This window comes from Colobus angolensis, unplaced genomic scaffold, assembly GCF_000951035.1.
Source record: "Colobus angolensis palliatus isolate OR3802 unplaced genomic scaffold, Cang.pa_1.0 Scaffold67, whole genome shotgun sequence".
Lineage (NCBI taxonomy): Eukaryota > Metazoa > Chordata > Mammalia > Primates > Cercopithecidae > Colobus > Colobus angolensis.
Window position 1 is genome coordinate 8,290,843 of NW_012120376.1, and position 9,157 is coordinate 8,299,999.

A 9,157-nucleotide genomic window follows, 5' to 3' on the forward strand; every position below is an offset into this window, starting at 1 on the left:
CAACTTAAGATGGATTAAGGACTTAAATCTAAGACCTGAAACTATAAAGATTCTAGAAGATAACATTGGAAAAAGTCTGTAGACTTTGGCTTACCAAAGGATTTTCTGACCAAGAACCCAAAAGCAAGTGCAATAAAAACAAAGATAAATAGTTGGGACTTAATTAAACTAAAGAGCTTTTGCAAGGCAAAAGGAACAGTCAGCAGAGTAAACAGACAACCCATACAGTGGGAGAAAATATTCACAAGCTATACATCTGACAAAGGATGACTATCCAGAATCTACAACAAACTCAAGCAAATCAGTAAGAAAAAACAAACAATCCCATCAAAAAGTGGGCTAAGGACATCAATAGACAATTCTCAAAAGAAGATTTACAAATGGCCAACAAATACATGAAAAAATGCTCAGCATCACTAATGATCAAGGAAATGCAAATCAAAACCACAATGCGATACTACGTTACTCCAGCAAGAGTGGCCATAATCAAAAAATAAAAAAACAGTAGATGTTGGCATGGATGTGGTGAACAGGGAACACTTCTACACTGTTGGTGGGAATGTAAACTAGTACAGCCACTATGGTAAACAGTGTGGAGATTCCTCAAAGAGCTAAAAGTAGAACTACCATTTGATCTAGCAATCCCACAACTGGGTATCTCCCCAGAGGAAAGAAGTCATTATTCGAAAAAGATACTTGCACATGCATGTTTATGGCAGCACAATTTGCAATTGTAAAGTTGTATGTATATACACACACATATATACACACACACACACACATATACACAATGGAATACTACTCAGCCATAAAAAGGAATGAATTAATGGCATTTGCAGCAACCTGGATAAGATTGGAGACTATTATTCTAAGTGAAATAACTCAGGAATGGAAAACCAAATATCATATATTCTCACTAATAAGTGGTAGCTGAGCTATGAGGATGCAAAGGCATAAGAATGACACAATGGACTTTAGGGACTCATGGGGAGAGAGTTGGGAGGGTGAGGGATAAAAGACTACAAATTGGATTCAGTGTATACTGTTTGGGTGACGAGTGCATCAAAATCTCACAAATCATCACTAAAGAACTTATTCATATAAACAAACACCACCTGTTCCCCAATAACCTATGGAAAAAAAAAACCAAAAAAACCCACCAGCCTCCAAAGCTCCGTAGCTTACAAAAGTCTGTTTTTGTGTATATTTTAAAGCACAAACTATACATTTACATAGTAGTGGTGCGAATAACTTAAACATTAATAAGCATACCCATATATTGGGGATATTTTCCCAATTTTATTTTTACTGATGGGATATATTAATTTAAAAAGTTTGGAGAATTCTTGCTTAGGGATTTGCTGCCTGTCTTCCCACCTACAACCAGCCAGTGTTTGCAAAAAGGCCCATTTCTGAGGAAGAGAAGCAGTTCTTCAGCTTCAGTCTTTTTTCAGCTTAAAAAGAGAGAGCTCCCACCAGGCCATAGGGAATTTGCTGAATGATTTAGAAACCTTGGTCTTGGGTGACTTCTGTGGTCTGGCAAGGCAAGCTGTGACATGCAGCTCCCTTCCTTTCTGTACAGCAACTTGTTACCTGGGAAGCAGCCTCAGAGATTCACCAGCCTAGGGACAACACAAGCTCTTCAGGTCTCTAATGATTTCTTAAAGAGGGAGCAGAGAGTTTAAAGGCCCAAATGGCCTGTGTGGTTTCATGAAAACAGCCTGGCAGCAAAATGTGGAGGCAACTCTGTAGAAATAATCTCAGAATTAAGTTTCCATAGAAATTTATTTTTGACTGTCTTCATTTCTCTCTGGCCTTCTCCAACCTACCTGTCCCTTCAGCAGCAACAATCCAAAAACATAGCTATCTACAGACACAATTCTGTTGCTCAGTCAACATCCAAATCACACAGCAGAGGGTTAGAGTCTGGATTGAGGCTGGAAGCCTCTTCCCTTTTTATCATGGCGCATGATTTCTGCTGGGAATCTAAGGTTCTGAAGTTTTGGGTCATGTAAGAGGCTTCTGCACAGGTTCCATCCAATGGAAAGGGACACTTGCTTTATAGACTCTTAATACAGACCCAGGGGATCAGTTCAGAAGGCGGGAGGGCGCGGTGGGGGGTGGGGGAAACAAACAGTGCTCAGGGGAATCTGCTCTCAGAATTCACTAATGAACTTAGAATATGGCTGCTCTGGCCTCATAAGCAAAACAATTTGCAAAAAATCTTCAGAGAAGATGACAAAATATTTACCTAAGAACTTACTCCTAAATAAATATTTGTGTCACTGTCAGTTGTTAATAATGTAGTTGGTAACATCAATTCGGTAAATATTTTTGAGGGCTGATAAGTGGAGGGGAAGGCATCAAAGACAACTTTGTCACAATTTTGGTTAGTCCAGCCCCAGTCATCTACAAATGTCCAGCCTGTTCAGCAATTTTAATGTGCATTGAAATTTTGTTGCTAAAATACGCTCAGCTTTTGCACGGCACATGGGTAGCTCTGCACAGTGCGAATGTAGTATATGCTACATCAGAAGTCAGACAACTTAAATTCTAGCTGTAGTTCTGCTGCTGACGCAGGGATCTTGCACAATTCTTTTTCCTTTCCTGAGTCTTAAGTTTTCAGCTTCTAATAGCACCTTATAGCTAATAATGGCATGGTGTGAACCAGGATGTCTTTTTGTTTGTCTTAATTTCAATGTTTTTAAGCTTCAAGAGCCTTTCCTTATACTTCTTGTATTCTGGAGTGAAGAAGTTTCTGCTTACTTTTTCCATGCCTTCCTGATCTCACCTGAAATCCATTCTCCCTTTTTGCCTGCTTTCCCTGAAGACTCCTAATCATTTCTATGTGCCATGATAGAAACCATCCCACAATGTCTTTCGCTGAATTTTTTCTGATGTGTTTTTCTTCAGATAAAACAACTAGAAGAGGAGATGGTATAGCAATATTACTATTGCAGATATATATAGATAATATGATATATACAGGGTTATAAAACACTCATGAAAAGTATTTAAAAATGAACAAACTCAATACAACCCAAGGAATACCGAAGCAGAACTATTTAAGAATCACTGAAAAAGTGCATACAGATTTCATAACAAAAGAGAAACAAAACTGGTGGATGTGTAACACTGAACCATTCACATGTTCAGTAATTCATTTAGCAAAATATTTGTGGAGTTTCTGCTATATGTTCGGCATGACACTGTTGAAGACGCTGAGATATGATTATGGGGAAGACAGAATGAAAACTTTTTTTCATCTTTTGCTTTTAATTAATTAAAAAATTCAATGTTTATTTTAGATTCAGATGGTACATGTACAGGTTTGTTATATGGGTATATTGCATGATGCTGAGGTTTAGGGTACGATTGAACCCATCACCCAGGTAGTGAGTATAGTACCTGATAGGTAGTTTTTCAACCTTTGCCTCTCTCCATTCCTCCTTCCTTGTGTAATCCTCTGTTTATTGTTCCCATCTTTATGTCCATGTATACCCGATGTTTAACTCATACATGAGAACATGTGGTATCTGATTTTCTGTTTCTGCATTAACTCGTTTAGGATAATAGCCTCCTGCTGCAGTTACGTTGCTGCAAAGGACATGATATTGTTCTTTTCTATGGCTGTATAGTATTTCATGGTATGTATGTACCATGTTTTCCTTATCCAGTCCTCCGTTGATGGGCACCTAGGTTGATTCCATATCTTTGCTATTGTGAATGGTGCTGTGATGAACATATGAGTGCATGTCTTCTTGGTAGAACAATTTATTTTCCTTTGGATATATATATACTCAGTAATGGGTATTGGGTTGCATGGTAGTTCTATTTTTAGTTCTTTGAGAAATCTCCAAACTGCTGTCCACAATGGTTGAACTGATTTACATTCCCACCAACAGAGTATAAGCAGTTCCTTTTTTCCACAGCCTTGCCAACATTTGTTATGTTTTTACTTGGAAAATATTTATTATAATTACCATCACTATATCAATTTAATGTAATGAATTCTATTTAGGTATATAGCAATAGAATAGGATTGTGTATGTTCATGTCATAGTTGCAGTTTCTGTTTTTAAATTTAACTTTTATTTTAAGTTCAGGGGTACCTGTGCAGGTCTGTTGTATGGGTAAACTTGTTTCGTGAGGTTTTGCTGTACATATTGTTTTGTCACCCAGGTATTAAGTCTAGTACCCATTAGTTATTTTTCCTGATTCTCTTCCTCCTCCCACCCTCCACCCTCTGACAGGCCCCAATGTGTGTCATTCCCCTCTATGTGTCCGTGTGTTATCATTAGACTCCCACTTATAAGTGAGAACATGTAACATTTAGTTTTCTGTTTCTGAATTAGTTTGCTAAGGATGATAGCCTCCAGTTCCAATCATGTTCCCACAAAATACATTATCTTGTTCTTTTTCTGTGGCTGCATAGTATCTCATTGTGAATGTGTATCACATTTTCTTTATCTAGTCTGCCATTGATGGGCATTTAGGTTGATTCCATGTCTTTGCTATTGTGAATAGTGCTGCAGCGAACATTCACGTGCATGTGTCTTTATAATAGAATGATTTATAATCCTTTGGGTATACACCCAGTAGTGGGATTACTGCGTTGAATGGTAGCTCTGCTTTTAGATCTTCGAGGAATTGCCACACTGTCTTCCACAATGGATGGGCTAATTTACATTCCCATCAACGGTGTATAAGTGTTTCGTTTTCTCTGCAACCTTCCCAGCATTCGTTATTTTTTGACTTAATAATCATAGCCATTCTGACTGGTGGGAGATGGTATCTCATTGTGGTTTTCATTTGCATTTCTCTAATGATCAGTGATGTTGAGCTTTTTTCATATGACTGTTGACTGCATGTATGCCATGCCTTCTTTTGAAATGTGTCTATTCATGTTCTTTTCCCACTTAAGGTTTTTTTTTTTTTCTTGTATATTTGTTTAAGTTCCTTATAGGTATGTGATATTAGACCTTTGTAAGATGCATAGTTTGCAAAAATTTTCTCCCATTCTGTAGGTTGTCCGTCCACTCTGTTGGCAGTTTTCTTTGCTGTTCTTTAGTTTAAATAGATCCCCTTTGTCAATTTTTGCTTTTGTTGCAATTGCTTTTGGTGTCTTTGTCATGAAATCTTTGCTTGTTCCTATGTCCAGAATGGTATTGCCTAAGTTGTCTTCCAGGGTTTTTATAGTTTTGGGTTTTACATTTAAGTCTTTATTCCATCGTGAGTTTATTTTTGTATATGGTGTAAGGAAAGGGTCTAGTTTCAATCTTCTGCATATGGCTAGCTAGTTCCCCCAGTACCATTTATTGAATAGGGAGTCTTTTCCCCATTGCTTGTTATTTTCCAGCTTTGTCAAAGATTAGATGGTTGTAGGTGTGTGGCCTTATTTCTGGGGCTCTCTATTCTGTTCCAGTGGTCTATGTGTCTGTTTTTGTACCAGTGTCATGCTGTTTTGGTTACTGTAGCCCTATAGTATAGTTTGAAGTCAGGTGGTGTGATGTCTCCAGCTTTGTTCTTTTTTTTTTTTTTTTGAGACAGAGTCTCGCTCTGTCACCCGGGCTGGAGTGCAGTGGCCGGATCTCAGCTCACTGCAAGCTCCGCCTCCCGAGTTTAGGCCATTCTCCTGCCTCAGCCTCCCGAGTAGCTGGGACTACAGGCGCCCGCCACTTCGCCCGGCTAGTTTTTTGTATTTTTTAGTAGAGACGGGGTTTCACCATGTTAGCCAGGATGGTCTAGATCTCCTGACCTCGTGATTCGCCCGTCTCGGCCTCCCAAAGTGCTGGGATTACAGGCTTGAGCCACCGCGCCCGGCCCAGCTTTGTTCTTTATGCTTAGGATTGCCTTGGATATTCGATGTCTTTTTTGGTTCCATATGAATTTTAAAATAGTTTTTTTCTAGTTCTGTGAAGAACGACAATGATAGTTTAATAGGAATAGCATTGAATTTATAAATGGCTTTGGGCAGCATGGCCATTTTAAAGATACTGATTCTCCTGTTTGTGAGTGTGGAATGTTTTTTCCATTTATTTGTGTCATTTCTGATTTTTGTCAGCATTGTTTTTTTTTTTGTTTGTTTTTGTTTTTTTTTTTTGAGATGGAATCTTGCTCTTGCTCTGTCACCCAGGCTGGAGTGCAGTGGCGTGATCTTGGCTCACTGCAACCTCCATCTTCTGGGTTCATGCCATTCTTCCACCTCAACCTCCTGGGTAACTGGGACTACAGGCACCCATGACCATGCCAGGCTAATTTTGTTTTTGTATTTTTAGTAGAGATGGGGTTTCACCGTGTTAGCCAGGATGGTCTTGATCTCCCAACCTCATGATCTGCCTGCCTCGGCCTCCCAAAGTGCTGGGATTGCAAGTGTGAGCCACCATGCCCAGCCATCAGCAGTGTTTTATAGTGCTCCTTTTAGAGGTCTTTCACCTTCCTGATTAGCTGTGTTCCTAGGTATTTTGTTTATTTTGTGGCAATTGTGAATAGGATTTCACTTCTGATTTCACTCTTGGCTTGGCTGTTATTGGTGTACAGAAATGCTAGTGGTTTTTGTACACTGATTCTGTATCCTGAGACTTTGCTGAAGTTGTTTATCAGCTTAAGGAGCTTTTGGGCTGAGATGATGGGGTTTTCTAGATGTAGGATCATGTCGTCTGCAAACAGAGATAGTTTGACTTCCTCTCTTCCTATTTGGATGCCCTTTATTTCTTTCTCTTGCTTCATTGCCCTGATCAGGACTTCCAGTACTATGTTGAATGGAAGTTTAATCCCTTACAACTTCTTTAGTTTAGTTGAAGTTTCAATCCCTTAGCTTGCAGCTGTGACTCACTTTGGCTTAGGTTAAAGTCCCCTTTGATTTGTTGAAGTTTCAATCCCTTAAATTGCAGCTATGACTTATTTTGGCTTAGGGGAAAGTCCCCTTAGGGAAGTTCCTGTTGACCCAGGAAGTGCAGCCAACTTAGCTACTTAGTCCCTCGGTACCCCCTCTCAACAGGAAAGCCCGTGCTGTTGGGAAGTTGGGCGATGATCATTCTAGCTACTTCCTGCTGAACTGGGGTGTAGAAGGGGCTCTGGAGTTGAGGTTTCCTTGGGAGGGGAGTCTTCAGCGTTGTGGTGTGACAGGTTGGTGGGTCGGTCTAGGGGTCCGTGATAGTAGGTGCTAGTGGTGGTCACTTGGGGCTCCATTTGTAGAACCATTTAAAGTTTCATGGATTCTATTGTGGAAAAGACAAATGTTACAAGTTTAAAAATGCAGGGTCCAAAGATAAGAAACACCACAATAGCTACCAAGGGTCCCAAGAAGGGGAGAAGCCAGGGTATCCGTTGGTTGACAATACTCCAAGGTCCTGTGTTTTGGATCTCTTGTGCCTGGCACTGTATCTGGTCTGGAAGCTCTTTAATCTCATGGATTGATTAGTGAAATAACAGCACTCTTCTAGAAAGATACAGGTTCCGCCTCTTTCAGCAGTTAATAAATTTAAGGCTCCCCGATTTTGAAGGGCTAGTGCTGCTAAAGAGTTAAGCTGACTTTGTAAGGTGACCAGTGAATTTGCAACTCATACCATGTTATCATTTAACTCTTGTGATAATTTGTAACAGAATTGGGTGGAGGTGGTAATGCCTCCAGTGCTGGTTTCCAGTTCTCCTAGTATCCCAGCCCCAATAATGAATGGCAGGACAGTCCAGGTAAGTTGAGATGCTGGGTTTGACAGATCTTCAAAGGCAAGTAAAAATTGAGAGTCAGGATGCAGAAGGATGAAGAAGAAAGTGTCCTCAAGATTTAGGACTGTAAGCCATTCTGCTTCCTCTGGTATCTGGGAGAGTAGAGTATAAGGATTAGGTACAACTGGATACAGTGGAACAACTGCCTCATTGATAATTCTGAGGTCTTGCACTAACCTCCATTGTCTGTTGGGTTTTTGTATGCCTAGAATAGGAGTGTTGCATGGACTGTTGCATGACTTTACTAATCCCTGTGCTTTTAGGTCTTTGACAATCTTTTGTAACCCTTGTTGGGCTTCTGGTTTGAGGGGGTATTGCCTTTGATAGGTAAAGGAGGTAGGATACTTATTTAACTTGAACTGGACAAACTTTTTTGCTCATTTGTATTGTCCTTCCTCTGCCCAGACTTCAGGATTAACTCCTCCCTCCTCGAGTAGAGGAAAGAGAAAAGGAATTTCTTTTCCTATATTCTAGTATATAATGGCCCCTGCTTTAGCTAATATGTCCCTCCATAGTAAAGGAGTAGGGCTTTTAGGCATAATAAGAAAGGCATGTGAGAAAAATAAGGTTCCCCTGTCACAACTTAGGGGGTGAGAGAAATACCTAGTGACTGGCTGTTCTAGGACCCCTTTGATGGTGATAGACCTGGAGGACAGAAGAGTAAAACCCAGAAGGCCATGCCAGTGTCCAGGAGGAAGTTAGCTTCCTGGCTTTCAATGCTTAAGCTTAGCCAGGGCTCTGTGGGGGTGATGGCATGGGCTGGCACCTGCCCCAGGCACCTTCAGTCATGTTGTTAGACCATCTGGTTGGTGGCCTCAGGCCCAGAGGACCTTTGCCCTCAGGGTCAGTGTGCCTTCCAGTGATCCCCCTAGCACAAGGGACATGGATGAGGGGATGGCTTATTTTTGTTTGTGCAGTCCTTTTTGAAGTGCCCCTGTAAGCTGCACTGATAACAAGCTGTTAGGTGGGTTGCCTGTCCAGCCCTTCTTTCTTTTTTTTTTTTTTAACTCTATGGTAAACTTTATGTACTTAGGAATTAATACCAACTCATTATTAGCAAAAAATAAACATCTTTACATCAAGAGTAGTTTTCCCTTTAATAAAAAAGGATGGAATGTGTATAATGGATAAGGGATAATCAAAATTTGCCAAATGAGGCTAGTAAGACAATCCCAACAATTCACAATCATTATTCACTTGTCCATTAATTACAGGACAATACATACAAATGAAACTTACCTGGCTGGGCACGGTGGCTCATGCCTGTAATCCCAGCACTTTGGGAGGCCAAGACAGGCAAATCATGGGGTCAGGAGTTCAAGACCAGCCTAGCCAACATGGCAAAACCCTGTCTCTACTAAAAATACAAAGAATTAGCTGGATGTAGTGGCGGGCACCTGTAGTCCCATCCACTCAGGAGACTGAGGCA